At 40.1% G+C, this 17308-nt stretch overlaps 1 long non-coding RNA gene across 2 annotated transcripts; it reads right to left on the bottom strand.

Moving 5' to 3' along the window:
* Positions 1-1944: 1944 nt before the first annotated feature.
* LOC125303783 lies at positions 1945-3315 on the bottom strand. 2 transcript variants are annotated; one of them, XR_007195109.1, is made up of 4 exons: positions 3181-3315; positions 3034-3107; positions 2878-2951; positions 1945-2261 (listed from the first exon to the last, which is right to left on the bottom strand). It is a non-coding gene; the product is annotated as an uncharacterized LOC125303783 (long non-coding RNA). The 2 variants fall into 2 exon arrangements; XR_007195108.1 differs by having other exon boundaries at positions 1945-2388.
* Between the last annotated feature and the right edge of the window lie 13993 nt (positions 3316-17308).

The raw sequence follows: 17308 nt of genomic DNA on the forward strand, positions 1-17308 counted from the left end.
ATGTGTGCCTGTGTATTCCAGTGGAGACCTCCTGTAGACAGGGAAGGACTAGACCTGTCTTCTCCAAAATCGGCAGTGGATTCGGAGAGCTGCCATAGAGATGACATTGGACTTTTTAAACTAATTATCTATTGGTACCAATGAATTGTAAAATTAAGACTTTTGTCTTTTCTTCATCCTTCTCTGAGTCTGTGTGGGGGTGTAGGAGAGTGCTTCATTATAGTCAAAAGTGAGTTAATTAATTGAAGTAAGTCAAATAAATTGTAAAGTGACGTAACCACGACTACTTAACCTGTGACGTGCATGTGCGTGTGTGCGTCCATGCAAATGCTTATGTAGGTACTGAGTAGGACAATTTAATTTGCTGTGTAAACATATAAGGGATCGAATATCCTGAAACGAACAACAAAACTCAGAAAACACACAGCTATCAAGCGGCAAAGACATCACACTTAGACTGATGTATGTTTCCATGACAACTACTCAACTATTCAGTTCGATACGGATAAAAACTATTAGAACTCAGCTGTGTTGCTCCTGCCAATGCTGATTCGGATGGCATGGAGACATAAAGCAGATTCTCCAGTTATATATCTCGACCATCTGAAAGTTCTTCTTTTCTGGATACAGGGTTTTAAAAAGCATATGGCAGAAAGGTTGTCTTATCATACCCAAGACTCAGGGCTGTTAATCAGCACATAATACTTATTTCAATGATTTGTTTTTCCTTAATTGCACATTTTTTGCATTGTCATTATGGGATTTGAGTACAGGTTAACAAGGTTGAAGTTTTAGGAAAATGAAAGGGTATCATACAGTATGTCAAAAAAGTGTACAGTAAGTAAGAGTAGTGTGACTATTGTTTGTGTCACTTATACAATCTTCATTATTGTCAGGTCATGCTATCCATGTTGACGGTAAGGTAAGTTAGGAAACAATATTCCTCAAAAAGTAATAAGGGACCGTTTGGTATTTACACTCTTAAAACAAATTTGTTGTCCCTATCTGGACACAGAGATGTGTTAAACAAATTAAATTAAATGTGTAACAAATTAAAAAAGGAAACAATACAAACTTGTGTTGTCCCTATTTGGACACAGATGTGTTAAAACAATGCAAGGTGTGTATGGAATGAACCACCGGAGGAAAATAAGGGAGGGCCATGTCTTTATTTTTTGTTGAGGGGAGGGTCACCCAAAGTTTTTTAGTCTAGGGGGGATGGTCACCCAACAGCAACATTTCAAAGTGGCTTGTTTGGTGCACTTTTCCATGTAGCTCTTAGTCTCAGATATTTCCCGGGTTTTCCAAAATACGGGAAAATGTCAACATTCGTCCCCCAACGTTGAAAGGGTTGCAGTAGGCCTCCATTTCGCAATTGCAAGTTCCTGCATTGGTCAGCTAATAATCAGAGGTGGAAAGTACGACATACATTTACTCACGTTACTGTATCGAGTAGTTTTTCTTTGTATTTTGTATTTTTTAAGTAGTTTATAAAATCGGTATTTTAAATCTTACTTGATTACATTTTAAGTGAAGTATTGTACTTCGCTACATCAAAAATCCCATCCGTTACTTGAGTAAAAAAAAAAAAAAAAAAGTTAAGACTAACAAAAACAGAAAGGGAGAGAAAAAAAAAAAAAAAAAAAACGCCCAAACCACTAGCCTAGTGATAATGATCAGCATGTAGCCTACAACAGGACATGAATCAAGCTGGCGCCATGCATCCTTTCTGAAAGTGATGGAGATGGTGCTGGATCATGAGATGCATCAGATTACATGTGTAGCCTAAGCTATTGTGACCGGATCAATAGTGGAGATTGTTTGTGTCGACTACGCCACCCTGGACCTAATGCCCAGGGACTCTAGAACAATACACCAGGTATCCTGAACCCAGTTTAGTCATCAATATGCACAGGTTCAAATACAAAAAGGCAGACACGTGAATTCCAATCAAATCAAATGTCCGTTTATTGAAAGCACTGTTGGGGAGAGGGAGGGGGGAGTGTGGTGTGATCTGTTGCTGAAACTGAAAATAACTGGCAGGGGTTAGAAACATATAAAAATATACTTTATTTTAGTGTTCTTATTGTATCTTTCTACTGTCGTGTAGGATGCAGGACATGAGTTAAATAGCACAAGCCCACATCAGCTGGGAATGTTGCACACACCAAAATAAAACAGAAAATTATACTGGCAGGCAGGGCTTACCTGGATGGGGGGGAAGCAGACTATCAAGGAAGGTGTCCACACGTGCACTCCCACTGCAGAAAAGTGTTACACCATTGTCACAGCAAGCCACCACCGATATTCCATAGTACACTCCAAAGTGAAGTTCACAAGCCCGCCACCAGGTGACTAGCTACCCCCCGCCGAAGATAACCCACAGGCCTGCCAACACATAAACTGATCAAAAAAAGGAGCACAGCAACCACAAACACCAGCATGTAGGTTATACCAATTAGAGATGTAAAGCTTGAGGGAAATAATCCTCGCTGGGATAAAAGCTAGGCATGCAGACACACTACAAACTCAGAAAACACGATCTCACACACACACACACACACACACACACACACACACACTAAGGCAAAAGCACAACAGACCAGCAAACAAAAAAACAAACAAACCCGCCTGGGAAATCCCAATCAAGCAAAGAGCAACACAAACAGGTCAGCTACCGCGACACGGAGGAGCTGTGATGACGTAAACATAAAAATAAATGAAAACTAATGCTATGGACAAGACAGCAGCGTGACCACACTAAACAAGCAAACTTGACGAAGCCATGCTACCTGTAACATAAATAGTCAACACTTAGAGTGTATCAGTGTCTCAAATGCCACACCAAAAGCTACAACATTCCGGTTTCATACATACCAAACACTTGCAGTCACTGATTAGCCAGTAGGCCTAAAGAACGCTTAAAACACACGCCGTGCCATCGTCATAAGCTGCAAGCATACATAAACAAAAGAGCAATTAAGACTCCGTAAGGCTAATAAAGGGAGATAATAAATATTTGGAAATGCATACCTGCAGGGGAGAGTTATCTAATGCTAGACAGGTCAGGTTCCATACAGCCACGGCAGAGTAAGGGAGACGCAGAGCTACAGATGGAAAAAGTAAAGTATTAAAACTAGGCATGAATAGCTTAACCAATGCAGCGAAATTGCAACATACCTGGCGATTGGCTCCTGCGTGAAACCCAGGGACAAACCGAGCGAGAGACAGAGAGGAAGACAGTCCGACCTACTAGGCACCTTTATACCATGGCCTAATACCAGGATCTGAATGAATGGCTAGCTACATGCCTGCCCCGCCCCCTTCATTAGAGACCAGTGTGTAAGGTAAGCAGGAGGAGACAGACAGAGCGAGAATGCAACTGGCTTCACTATGAAAGTGTAGGCTATGTTCCGCTATTTCAATGGGTTGTCTCAGTTCGTTTTAACACTAATGATTGCGAAGATATTCAAGCAAACACCATGGGATTTCGTGTTTTGACGTTTGTGCTCACCTTTCTTTGGTAAGAAGATTATTAGCAGTTGTTTCCCCTCATTTTGATGTCTCTCTTTTTCCTGTTTTGGCCTTTGTTTTTGGTAACCTGACTTGGCTTTCTTGGAGAAAGATATTGCACCAGCAGCACAACAATTAGCGGTCTACTATTAGCGATGCTCAACTAATAAACTAAAGATAGACTATCTCATGAATTGTGCAGGCGGACTAAACCATTTAGCTCTTTAGCAAGGGAGAGTGAGAGTGACCTAGACAGTTTTCACTATGTTTTGTATACAAAATCCAGTCAGTCAAACTTTAAATTTCGTCTGACATTCATTTTGACATTTAATTTGGAAGTTAAAATGTTCAGGTAAAATAAATATATGGTGGAAATAAGTAGGCTATTGAACGCTTTTTTTGTTTTTTTTCAGTAGGCTAATTAGCCTAAACTTCCAGTGAGTCTATTCAAAACTTTCACCACACATTATATTAACACACATATAACAAATCCAAACATAAGAGTTATGTGTAATAATATGGAATGAAAAAGTATTGAACGTGCCTACTGAAATTTCTTAAATACTTTGTGGGAAAGCCTTTGTAATGACAGCTTCACAGATTCCAGGGGTCCCTCTTGTGAATCCTGATCTTTATTACTTCCAGAACTGTTTAATTGAATTGGCTGCCTTCAATTCTTTCTGGAGCTTTCTCCGAGTGGTCCTTAGCCCTTGGAATTGACTATCCTTCTGACTCCCTGGTCAGAAATATTGTGAGGAGATCCTGTGCATGCCGGTTGATGATGCAGTGATGTTCCTTCCACTTGCAGATAATGGCTCCCATGCTGCAATATTCTGAAGTTTTGAAATGCATCTGTAACCAGTTTCATTGATATGTTTTGCAACAATAAGGTAACAAAGGTCTTGGGAGAGCTTTTTGCTTATATCCATCATGAAATGTTTCTTGTGTGACACCTTGGTAATGAAAAACATTTTTATAGCCCATCAATATGTAGGCCAAGCTTATATTCATTTGCACAGATAGAAAGGATAACTACTCTCTAACTACTTACAGATTCCAGCTTGTTCCTTCCCTTTCCTTCCCTTTATAGTGCTTTTTCTTAGCGTGTTTAATACTTTTTCCCTGTGTTATTCCACTTCATTACACATGACTCTACTTGTGGACTTGTTTGGATTTTTTATGTGTGGATTACCTGAGTTATTACTAATGCCTGGTGAAAATATTGTGCCCCCCATATTTCACTTTTCAAGGGCCCTCTCCTCCATTGGGGCCCTATACTTCTCACTCCCCCCCCAGTTCGACGCCCTTTTATCTGCTGAACCTTCTGCCTGTTTCCAAATATAAAAAAACTCTCTACAACTCAACATTGGCCTGCCTGCCTCAGCTGCCTGTGTGCTGGATTACTGTTCACTGCAAAGCGACCAAGGATGAGTGCAACTAACTAAAAATCAACTACTGCTCAAACTTAAAGGAGAACTCCGGTGATTTTTCACATAGATCTCAATTTCTCAACGTCACCGAGTACTGTCGGTATGAACAAAACTGAAACAAATCGGTTTTACCTAGCTCGAGTTGCTGCAGCTACAGCGCTACACACTGGGAGCATGAACATGGCTGCCTTAGCTGCTGGCTGCAGCAACTCGAGCTAGGTCCAAGTCCTTTTAGGCAAGTACCTCCACTCGGCGGCCATATTGCAACGCTTTTTGGGCACTTATCGGGCATCTATTTCGGCTAGAAATGCATGTGCGTAAGGCTTCACGACACTAATCTTGCTCCAGCGGCGAGGTCACAACAGATGATTGGCACGATGTCTTCACAGCACACCACATGATTGGCTCAATGTATTCACAACACACCACATGATTGGCTCAATGTATTCACATGTCAACGTTTTGCCGCAGAAGGGTTGTGATATGTGTAGACAACTGCCATATTGGCATTACAAACTAACCCCATGCATTACTATGGAGGATTTTTTGAGTGCTGTATCTTCTCATTAGATCTCCTCATTTAGTCTCTGGTAAAACTGGTTGTTCTGGTCCCCCCCCCCCAAAAAAAAAGTAACTAAGTAACTTTTACTTAAAGTACATTTTAAATGAACTACTTTTTACTTTTACTTGAGTACATTTTCAGATCGGTATTTTAACTTGTACTTGAGTAATATTTCATCAAAGTATTGGTACTTTTACTTGAGTACAATATTTTTGTACTTTTTCCACCTCTGCTAATAATGTAGCCAACAAAGTACTTTATTCACGCCTAACAGCCTATATTCATTTGGTCAACTTTATACAGGCCTAAAAAGGCTAAATTTACCTTTGGTTTACTTTTAGTTTACCACTGTGTGACAGCGTGCATGCTTTAACATTAGTAAAGCATTGTGCTTCATTTATCCACACATCCAGCTCCTCCTAACGTTTTGACAAGCATAGCCTCCAATTGACCTTGTTGCTGCCCATCTCTAGCTTTGCTGTCTCCATCCTTTCTGGTTTTGTTGGTTGTACTTTGTTAGTTTAAACCATGTTGGTTTCCAAACTTCAGTAGTCTGGACTAAGGTGGTTAATGACGTTTAGTAGCACGTGAACAGGCACATCTGCACATAACAGAGACTTAATGATGGACTACCTTAGTTTAATCCGTGAAATCCTCTCTGTTTCTTTATTCAGGGTCATCAAGTTATTTCATTGGTTCATATGCTGACCTTGTAAATTAATGACTGCTTTGAATTAACGTTTCACACATGTCATTTATATGTGCTAGTGAAACAGTTGTGTACTCTATTGTTATTTATGCCCCTATTCATCCACTTACACTGTCAGACTTGTGGCACAGTGCGATAAGGCTGGCTGATGACAACCGGCAGTGTGCTGTCACCTGTCCAAGAGTTCGAATCTGGGCTGAGGTTTTGACAACAATATTATTCACATCGTTGTTTACCTAAGTTTATCTTTTGTGCAGATCATATAATCAGAATCAGCCTTTTTGGCCTGGTTTGAAGTAATACAGTAATGCAAGAAGTGTGCATTTAGTTCCCATGCTTATTGTGTTTCCACAACAACAAGCTGATCTGAAGTGAAATGGCCACCATCTTAGTCGAGTGTGATGTGTAAGATGAGAAAGCAGAGGTTAAATCATGTATGTTATCATTGTAAAGAAAATCAGCGGCTATATGCTCATCTTGTCAAATGCAGATCAGTACTATAAATAAATTGTTGAGGAGGGTCATGCTTTATTTCCCAATCATTTTGGAGGATTATAGAAAAATGTCTTGCTGGCAAGGGAGGGTCTAATCCATTTTGACTATAGCCTAGATCCCAAAACTCCCCTTGTATAGCCCTTTTAAAAAAATGATTAGTTCTAACTCATATGGTTTTCGAGTTCCAGCCCCCTGATAAAGGCCCTATCATCTGTTAGTAACATAATCTGTTTTAAAAATAAAGAGCTGCTTATTTTATATTTATTTTTTATTATTATTTATAAACCTTGCAGGAGCTGTGGGTGGATTTAGAGTTGTCTTGAATATACTATTACATCCGTGAGTCATGCCACTCTTCCATTTACCTGCATGTTTTCAATGCATTTTTGATATTCTGTTAAAATGTCTTTTGATTTATATTGCTATGTCTAGGCTATTTTTGAAAATAGTACAATTTATAGTCCTACTCATAGCATCTTTATCCATTTTCCATCTCACTGTATAATGATTATGTTACTTATGTATCAGGCAAGCTGAGGGCACTGTCTATCCTTGTCCAATGCATATTCTGTATGTAAGTCCAACAGTGGCTGGTGCACTTTCTCAACAATTTCTCAACTACATTAATATGTAAATCCTTTGCAAGCATGTTTTTTTTTGTAATTCTACCATTTGTTTTTTTCTTTATATTTGTTAGTTAGAGATTAAACTGAGCACATTTAAGGAGGATGAGTACATTTGAGAGAAAAGCTTCAATGTCATAGCACAAGTCTAGAGCAGAGAGATAGCAGCTCCCTTCCATCCCACTGTAATAAATTCAGGCCAGCAGCTAAGAGGACACATGTCCAAATGCGATAGAAAAGGTCAACGGTGTCCTGGGCTGAAGCGGGCGCAGCCGTAAAAGCCCGCCATCGGGGGGAGAGACAGCCATTAACACGACTGATTGATTGAACGCTTGCAAACAGAAAGTGTGCCTAGAGACAGGAGCACTGAGAGCCCCCATCCTCTTTCAAGATCACTTTTGCTGTGTTGCGCACATTGTTTTCAATTGAGTTAGCAATTCTGAGTAGATTCAATCAATTAAAGTAACATTGCTCCAAGCCCGCCAGTAGAATGGAAATATTAAATTATCTGCCTAAGTATTTTGGCACCCATTTCGCCCCATGGATGTGCAAGCTGCATATTCCCTCTTGGAGTCGGTAACCAAGTGTTCCGAGCACTGGTACATATTAATGCCCCCAAAGCATTCTAATCGACTAACCAAGCTTTTATAAATGAACTGTTTGCTTTGTGAAGCATAAACTTCTGCCTTTGTGGAGCTGTTTAAGAAGTGTTTGGCATAGAGGGAGATTAAGCTCTTTGAGACAATATGAAAAACCATTTTGTTTATTTATCATTGACTTGGGCTTTACTTTGTGTTATTCAAAATAAATCCTCCAATGTAGAACTGCAACATAACCATTTGGCAAATTCATCCATAATCCAACCATAAGGTAATTTAATTCAAATTTAGTGTGATGAAATAGTAATCTGCTGATCCAGATAAATACAAGTTGCTATATTCCTGTAATGCTGAATCCCATATGCAGATGTGCACCCCTCAGGCAAACAGTGACACCTTTATTATTGTACCAAGGCCAAACAAAACAACAACATTGTGTTTCATTTTCACAAGAGAAAGAGATACAAAACATATAATCAAATTCCCAGAACTGTATGTCAAAGGCAACAAAAACACTGTTGAATACCGCTTGAGCAAGACATGATAAAAATAAATTAAATTAAATAAAACTGAAAATGGCAACAAAGCAGCAGAGGAGGCTGAAGTATTGACCTCTCTGTCTCCCTCACCTTTCATCAGAGGCAAAAGATTCAAGGAGTTGGATTTGTCAAATACTGTACATAGAGGTACGATTGTAAACCATGGAGTGACATGAGATTGCAGTACCTCTTCCTGTGCATTGATGAGGGATCACCAACTATTTAAAGACATAGAAATAAAGATGAACAAGATAACAATGATAATGTAAAAATGTAGCAAAATAGTGAGAATAGAATAAAGAGTGCAATGGGTATGTGTGCTGTATTAAGTCCATGCAGGCTAGTGTTGTAGGAAAAATAAGCTGACTAAAATCTGATCTGGCCATGAAAGAGCTGAGCTGACTAAAATGGCAGAAGATAAATGCTTAGACACATCTACAATGGCACATCAATTCTCTCTCTCCAAATCTTTGACCAGGTTCATCTGAGCACAGAGAAGTACACTGGTCAGCTAAGATGCTCTAGGGGGTTCAGATGCATGCTGTGCCACAGCCCCCACCGCAAAATCAAAGGCTATCATGGATTACAGGGTTATTGAAGGTGGCGTTTGGCAGAACGCTTGCACAATAACCGCATGCCAGCTGGGTTGAGTCGTCAATCTTGATCAGAAATTTTCGCCGGTGCCACTGGCCAGCGAACAAAACAAACTACCACTTTCTTGAAACACATTTATTGTGACACCCATCCACCCACACTACCACCCCTTAGACAAAACAAACAAACAAAAATAATGCTGGGGCACACAAAAAACAAAGAACCCAAGCTGGCAAGAGTACTACAATTATGGCTATTTGAGGCCTGACGGATTCATTTCATTTCTACATCAAAACATATCCTTGGTTGTAGGTATCTGAGATTGGTAACAGACACACATGTGAATGAGTCAGTAGCACACTCATTGACAGCAGCCAAATTAAACCTTTCAAGTGCCTCTGCCTCTCACTGAACCTCTGCTGCAGGAACGCAATTACGCTCAAAGCAAGACGTAATTGCAACACAATCGTACAAGTAACAAGTGAATTTAAAAGATGACATCCTGGTGTCAAGGAGAAGGACAGTTCAAGAAACAAACAAACAGATTGATCAATGGAGATCGGAGAGTGCAGCTCGGGAGTCGCTGGACAATAGATGAAAAGATGAGAGTTGGGCCAAGGTAATGAGCATCGGACAAAGGGAGTGTGTCAGTGAATGGAGCTTTTGTTATTGTGAGTGAAATATTCCTGCGTCTTGATTCTCTCGCTGTGGAGAACATGATTGAGAGAGTTGAAATATGTACAGTTGTGCTCAAAATAATAGCAGTGCCTCAACAAACAAAATCACTGTTTTTGTTAAAATTTCAACCTCTACACGCCAGATAAGTTTCTGGGGGGTAAAATAAAGGTATAGAAAACCAACAAACCCAACAGGCCATCCATGCATACTGCAGATTCTGTGAAATTGAATGATTAACTGAAAGGGGTGTGTTCAAAAAAATAGCAGTGGTGAGTTCAATTAGGGTGGGCGTCAATTAGGGAGGGCATTCTGGGAAAAAAGGGTGTTAACAGGTGATCCTTATTTAAGGAGCAAGGCAACTGGCATGCTGGCTGTGCATTTGTCCTGAAAAAACAAGGAAAATGGGTCGTTCAAGACACTGTTCAAAACATGAGCGTTTCTTAATCAAAACATTGATAAAACATACAAAGAGGTACAGAAGGTGATTGGCTGTTCAGCTAAAATGATCTCCAATGCATTGAAATGGAAACAAAAAAACAGAAAAACGCAGAAGAAAAAGAAAGACAACTCCTCAAATGGATAGAAGAATAGCCAAACTGGCAAAGACTCAGCCAATGATCGGCTCCAAGAGGATCAAGGAAGACCTTCAGTTGACTGAGTACTGGTACAATCCGAAGACGTCTTTGTGAAGTCAACCTACCAGCAAGAAGCCCCCGCAAAGTTCCATTGCTAACAAAAAAGACAACATGTGCAGAAGCGGTTAGAATTTGCCAAAGAGCACATTGACTGGCCTGAGAAAAAATTGCATAACATTTTGTGGACTGATGAAAGCAAGATTGTTCTTTTTGGGTCTAAGGGTCACAGACAGTATGTCAGACGCCCTGCAAACACCGAATTCAAGCCACAGTACTCAGTTAAGACAATTAAGCATGGTGGTGCAAGCATCATGATCTGGGGATGTTTCTCCTACTACGGTGTTTGTCCTATTTACCGCATACCAGGGATCATGGATCAGTTAGAGTACATCAGGATACTGGAAGAGGTCATGCTGCCATATGCTGAAGAGGAAATGCCTTTGAGGTGGACCTTTCAACAAGATAATGACCCGAAACACACCAGCAAGCGAGCAAAAGCATGGTTCCAGATGAACAGGATTCAACTGATGGAGTGGCCAGCACAATCCCCGGACCTTAATCCCATAGAAAACTTGTGGGCTGACATAAAAAGTGCAGTGCATGAGGCAAAACCAAGAAACACAGAGGAATTGTGGAATACAGTACAATTAACCTGGGCTGCAATACCTGTTGAATGATGCCAGAAGTTGGTTGACTCCATGCACCACAGATGTGAAGCAGTTATCAGAAAACACCATGGTTTTGCAACAAAATATTAGTTTAGAATACTCGGCCAACTTATCAAGAATTTCTTAGTTTGTACAGTACATTTTTGAGTTTCCAAGGAAAGATGGCAACGCTGCTATTTTTTTGAACATTTCTGTTTTTTCTGACTTTCTATGAAATATCATTATTATTATTTAAGTTTTGATGACTTTGCCCAATTGTTTTGCTTTGGAATAGAATGTACTGTGTCCCCAATGCATCTGTGTTCATTAAAGTACAATTTGTTTGAAGAATTTTGACATTTACTCATTTTTCTAAAGGCACTGCTAATTTTTTTTGAGCACAACTGGTATATCTTTTGCTAGGCGAATTTGACTCTCTCCACCCTCATACATGGAGATGCAATTGAGCCCGTCACGTTTAATCACTTTAAAGCCAGCTCGTTCACTTATCAGTGAGCACCACCCACACAAACCAAATACTTTACAATTACACACACCTGAAACACACACACACTAAAATGGATCTTTTCCATCTTTTTTACAGACAGTGTTTCAATGAGGTTTAATTTTAGTTCAGTTTCTAGGCAGGAATCTTATGAAACATTTAGATTCCGGCACATATGACATGCAAACAGCAGCATCATCAAGTTTACCTGAGGGTCACGCTCAAACAGCAGAGGAATTTTAGACATTTCATACAACCATGTATGGGCAGTCATGAATGCATGCATGAATGTGTAAATGAATGAATGAATCAACAAATGGTGCAATGCTCTGCAAAGCCATGTGAATAGTAAAAGAGGCCAGTAAGCAGGCAGCTGTGGAAAGTGAATGAGAGAGATGAAAAAATTAGTGTCAGCATGATGGGTAAAAAAACTAAAAGCTACACGATGAGCAAAGGATGAGCAGAGGAAGGCAGATAGAAGGCTGGAGCAAACAAGTAAGCGGAGTGACAGAGTGAACAGGTGATGTAGTGAGCCCGTCCGTAGACCACATCTAATCCCTGCACATGCGCCCAGAGTGCCCTCCGCTGAGTGTGAGTGTTCCGCTGACCCCGGGACCCCAGCTGCGACTCCCCCTCGCTCGGGCTCCTAATTAGCCGGCTGCTTGGCGGCCCCTCGGTCAGCGTCTCTCCCGGAGCCGGGGGCCCGCGGGAAGGGAATAGTTGTGCTGCAGCAGAACACTCATTTTTCTTTCTTTCTTTCTTTTTTTCCATGCACAAGGCTCTGGGGCTTATGTGGACGGGAGCGCCGTGGGGCACGAAGGTTTTGGGGCAGCACACACCTCAACTCAGCCAGAACAACAGATAACAAAGCTTAATTCCCATCATGAGCACGGCGGATTCAGCACTATTTGGCAGTGCACATTAGGCTGGAAACTAATGGGTGACAGAGGAAGAACACACGTGTGTGGCATACACATACACATACTGTAAATGCGCTCTCTCTCTCTCTCTCTCTCACTTACTTTCTCACTTCTTTTTTTCCTTCTATCATTCAGACATATTCTCTCTTTTTTTCTCTCTCTCATTCCCTCTCTCTCTCTCTTTCTCTCTTTCCTTCTCTCAATGCACACACAAAGTAATCCCAAGTATTTGTTGCAAAATAACGGAAAAAGATTCATTTTGCAATATTGTTTTCTTGCAAGGGCACAGCAATAGCAGAAATGAGATTCCTTTAACCATTAATTACCAAATCAGCACATGTGCACTCCGAGATGCTGGTGTTTCTCCCCTAATGATTAACTATGCCGGGCATGCAAATTAACTTTAATATCTATTGAAAATGTTCTTTTTAGCCATGCAGTGGAAGGGACAAAGGGTGAGCAGAGCTCTAATAATCCCCTGCAAAGAGGATAAGAGAATGTTCATCACTATTCCAGTTAATAATTGCGTAAAGGTATTAATGCCCATTTAATTCCATCACATTTCACAGACTTTATAAATTTGGTGCAAATTGGTTATTAATTGGTTGGGCATGAGACAAATGTCACAACCATCTCCTTTGCCTTCCCCTGATATTCATTCTGTCTCAGCTGCAGCCATTTGTCTTATCAGCACGGACGTGTGTGATTAATTAAAACTAGATTAGGTAAGAGACAGGACTGGAGGATCATTTTTCAATTTGCTGATTAGCTTGTATGGAATGGCATGTCATTTGGTCTTTACAGAAGGTAAGTTTGTTCTGCCTAACGCCTTGGCTGTGCAGGAGTCACATGGCTTGGACCTGTGTTGGCACTGAACACTGTTGACATGGACTTAGTGAAGTTTATGAATGACAGCAGTTACTTTGTACAAACACACACACACACACACCAAGCTATGATGCACTGTAGATGTTGTCATTGGTCAGAGTATCACATCAATTATGTATATCACACCAATGAATATGTGCATAATAACAGCATCTACATGACATATCACACATCACAATTCAGAAATTACTGTAGAACGATAGCATATAGCCCCCACCTTCATGTTCTAATATCAAAGACAAGCCATAGGGTGACTGAATTGTCAAAAGTCACACTAAAGTGTCAGGTTACACAAACACACACACACACACGCACAGGCGGCAGTGAGTGGGCGTGGGACTGAAAAATCCGTCCCGCACAGACCACTAGCCTGAGTGGAAATGCTAGAGGTTTGTATAAAGTCTCGAGTCAAATAAGATAACGATTCATTAGAGGGGGGTAGATTAATTCACAACTCTTAGGGTAGAATGCAACTAAGGTGGAAGCTAAGGTCTATTGGCATCAGATCATATTTGTTGAGATTCTGTTCTGTGCATGTTTAATCACGTTTGCAACCAAATGCTGTTCCGACTGCTGTTCACAACTCCAAGCTTGATTCTTTATTTTTTAACACATCAGATGGATACGGAGCCCAGGAGATGGCAAGATTTTTTGTATATCGAGAAAATGTGAGCTACTAAATTGTGCGCTCGTTTTACTAAATTGTGGTCTCATTTTATTAGATTAAACATTAAATATGTGAATGAGTTGGATGGGGACAGAGCCACTGACTCCTTTTTGATTTTTCTTTCCTGTTACTAAGGCTTTACCTCAAAGCCGTTTCTGTCCTGTCTGCTACTAAGGCTTTGCATCAAAACCTCCAAACAGCCATTTTAGTGAGTCATGACATGCAAAATACCTTGAAATGGCTTTTGCCACAATTTCTTATTTGAACATTTAGGCCTCAACTGCAGCTGTTAGGCAGTTTCTAAATATATTCCAGAAAGAAATAATTGCCATTTACAAATAAATAGCTTCTTTTACAAGATGGAATGGCCATGTGAATGTGAATTCATTTGGAACAAAATATATGGAACACATCATCATGTGTAAATGAGTTCTAGAGCCACATTTCCCCTCTCATACATAGCTAGCTGTTTATTCATACAAACACAGTATTCATTCCCTTAGAAACTATGCAACTGATTAACTCCTATTGCAGCATTTGCTATAATATGGAAGCAGTACAAGAAACGTATGAGAGAGTATCTGGGGACTTGCCCGCATAGATAGGGGTCACTTGTACAGATGACAGCTTTATTGAAAGTACAATCTAATAAGCTGAAAATGTCTGAGATTTAGAGAGCCAACTTTAATAAGGCGAACACAGATGACATGGGACAGCCAGCTCTATGAATCAGCCCCGTCCGGCACGGTTAAGGTCAACAAATATGGATACAATCAATTCAGTCATGTAGTGGAACTGACAGTCCTGTCAGGTGTCATTAAGTTAAAAATGTGGTAGTGTTGCATATACTTGGTCTTAAGCATTTTATCCCCTATTGGCTCTATGCATGTCTTCCTATTGGGCTATCAACTTCATGTTTACGCTGTACATAGTAGGCTATGACAGAAAATGACAGATTACCGGCCTGTCAGTTTAATATAGTAGGCTATTGCTAGTTGAACAACATACTATAGTTATCTAACCAGTTCAGTAACATTTTTGCTGGAGGGAGTGGCACACAACATTTTCACAAAGTCGGTCTACATTACCATGACACGAGGTCCTGAAGACAATGACAATGACAAAGCAATATTTGCCAATGTTTTAATGTAAACAGGAAGTTGAAATGCCAATATAAGCAAATCCAAAATGGAGCCATGCATAGAGCCTATACACGAATCCGGCGAAACTACTGGAAGTAAGCGGGCGGCATTACTGAGCTGTTGCTGGGTAGCGTTGCGCCAGTGCCTTCTATTGGATTTGTTGCGTCCACTGGGATAACAGCCCGCAATTTACGACTGTCTCAATACTTCTTTTATAATGTCGAGTGGGAAAACATGTTCCGTTTTCAATTGTTCCAATAGCAGCAATACAATTACCAGTTGGAAGAAAAAACAATGTGAGATACACAAAATAGCCTACCCCCCACTGTCCCTGTCTGGTAGCCTAACGTTACCATACTGTTTGCACAGATAGCAGTTAGCTGTACCTTACCCTTTCCTTTTGAAATGTGAAAATTAGATAAACAATGGTCACAAATGAAAAACATGAATTTGTTTATTTGATATCCATTAATTTATTTATTGTTGCCAAATGGACAGATATTTTTATAGTTTCCTCGTTAGCTAGCCTAGTTATTGCTTACATTAGAGCTACAATAGTTAAGTAGATATAATATCAACCTAGTCCCAATTATGTCTTTATTTCCCCATTCGCTAAATGAAAGGCTCAAACGTAGGGATATGTCTTCGTTCATAAAAATACACATGCTCGTGTAAACGGGGTCTCATTATTACATGGCCAGAAAACATTTGCAGACATCCCAAGTCTCCCGGAAGTTCCGGGAGTCTCCCGCATATTGATAGCGACTCCATGACGCCCGCAAATTAGGCAAAATCTCCCGGAATCTATAGTGAGCGATCAAGAGCGCGCATGCGAGACCACGTGTGCATCTGAGTGTTGCGTGCACACGACGGGGGAGAGAGAGAGAGGGGTGGTGCGTGTGTGCCTGAGCGCAGAGAGCATCCTGATTGGCCTGTTTCGCTAAATCAACCAATCAGTTTTCAGTGTAGGCGGGCTTTTTATTTCTTTTCTCCCGAACTTAATTAATCACTTCAGTGTATAGGAACAGGAGCGTCATGGCAGAGTAAGTGCCTCAAAAAAAGGAAAATGTAAGACCCATTTCAAAGTGTAGGTTATTGTCTCATAAGAGTAAAAAAGGCTACATGAAAAGACCAAACTACCAAAATCTACATATTTTACATATTAATCTGTATTTAAGTAGGCTAAAGTTGTTGGGTTTTTTTGTATTTGTATTAAAAGCTTGTAATGATTGCGTATACATATCTGCTGTAATATGAACAAATAACTAAGATGTATTTTGTATGTATGCTTAGTTTTACAGTGTTTCCAAGTAAAACATTTAAAAGGAACATCAGTGTCATTCTTGGGGAAACTGAACACTGTCTGCCCAGCAAATGTAGCCGGCTAACCACCTCACACACGAACGGGCAGAACACTCCAAATGAGGGTTCCTATTTCCTGAAGAAGAAATGTCACTGAAGCTGGACTGTTATCAGATTTGGCTGATGAACTCACTGAGTTAAACTGTTAACTTAATTCAAAATGATCGTGTAGTGGCAATGTTATTGTTACCACACACACACACACACACAGAGAGAGATTGCAGTCTGACTACTGCATTAATTCTCTAACATTTCTATTGCATAAGCATGTTCTTTGGCTAAGTGTTTTATAGGGCCTGGACAGCTGACACCATTACACAGAAAAATGAACTAGGCCGTTCCTCAAAATGAGTCCATTACTTTTGTATTGGGCTTAAGTTAATTATTAATTAATTAAGTTAATAATACTTATTCTGTGGGAGGACACAAAATGATCTGTTTTCATACAAAATTATGTTGAACTCAAATATAGTCTGCAAACAATAACTTTTTTAAAAAAACGTCCTTTCAAATAATTAATAAAAAAAAAAGCAAAATGAGCTGATTAGAACAATAGCATAGAGCAGATTTATATGGATATCTAGATAATATGGATTGGTTCTGTGCAGACATGACTGCTATTTTCACACGCTCCATGGCAAGCAGTATTTGCCTGCAACAGTAAGGATGATGTATTGGAGTTTGTACTGTAATCCAGGGACCATCTTCCATGACCGCTGCATTAGTTGAAGGGCCAAGAGACACTAGAACATACATTGAAACACAAAGCCGGCCCTTAATTTACATCAGCTCTTTGAATT

Source organism: Alosa alosa, chromosome 1 (genome assembly GCF_017589495.1).
Source record: "Alosa alosa isolate M-15738 ecotype Scorff River chromosome 1, AALO_Geno_1.1, whole genome shotgun sequence".
Classification (NCBI taxonomy): Eukaryota; Metazoa; Chordata; class Actinopteri; order Clupeiformes; family Clupeidae; genus Alosa; species Alosa alosa.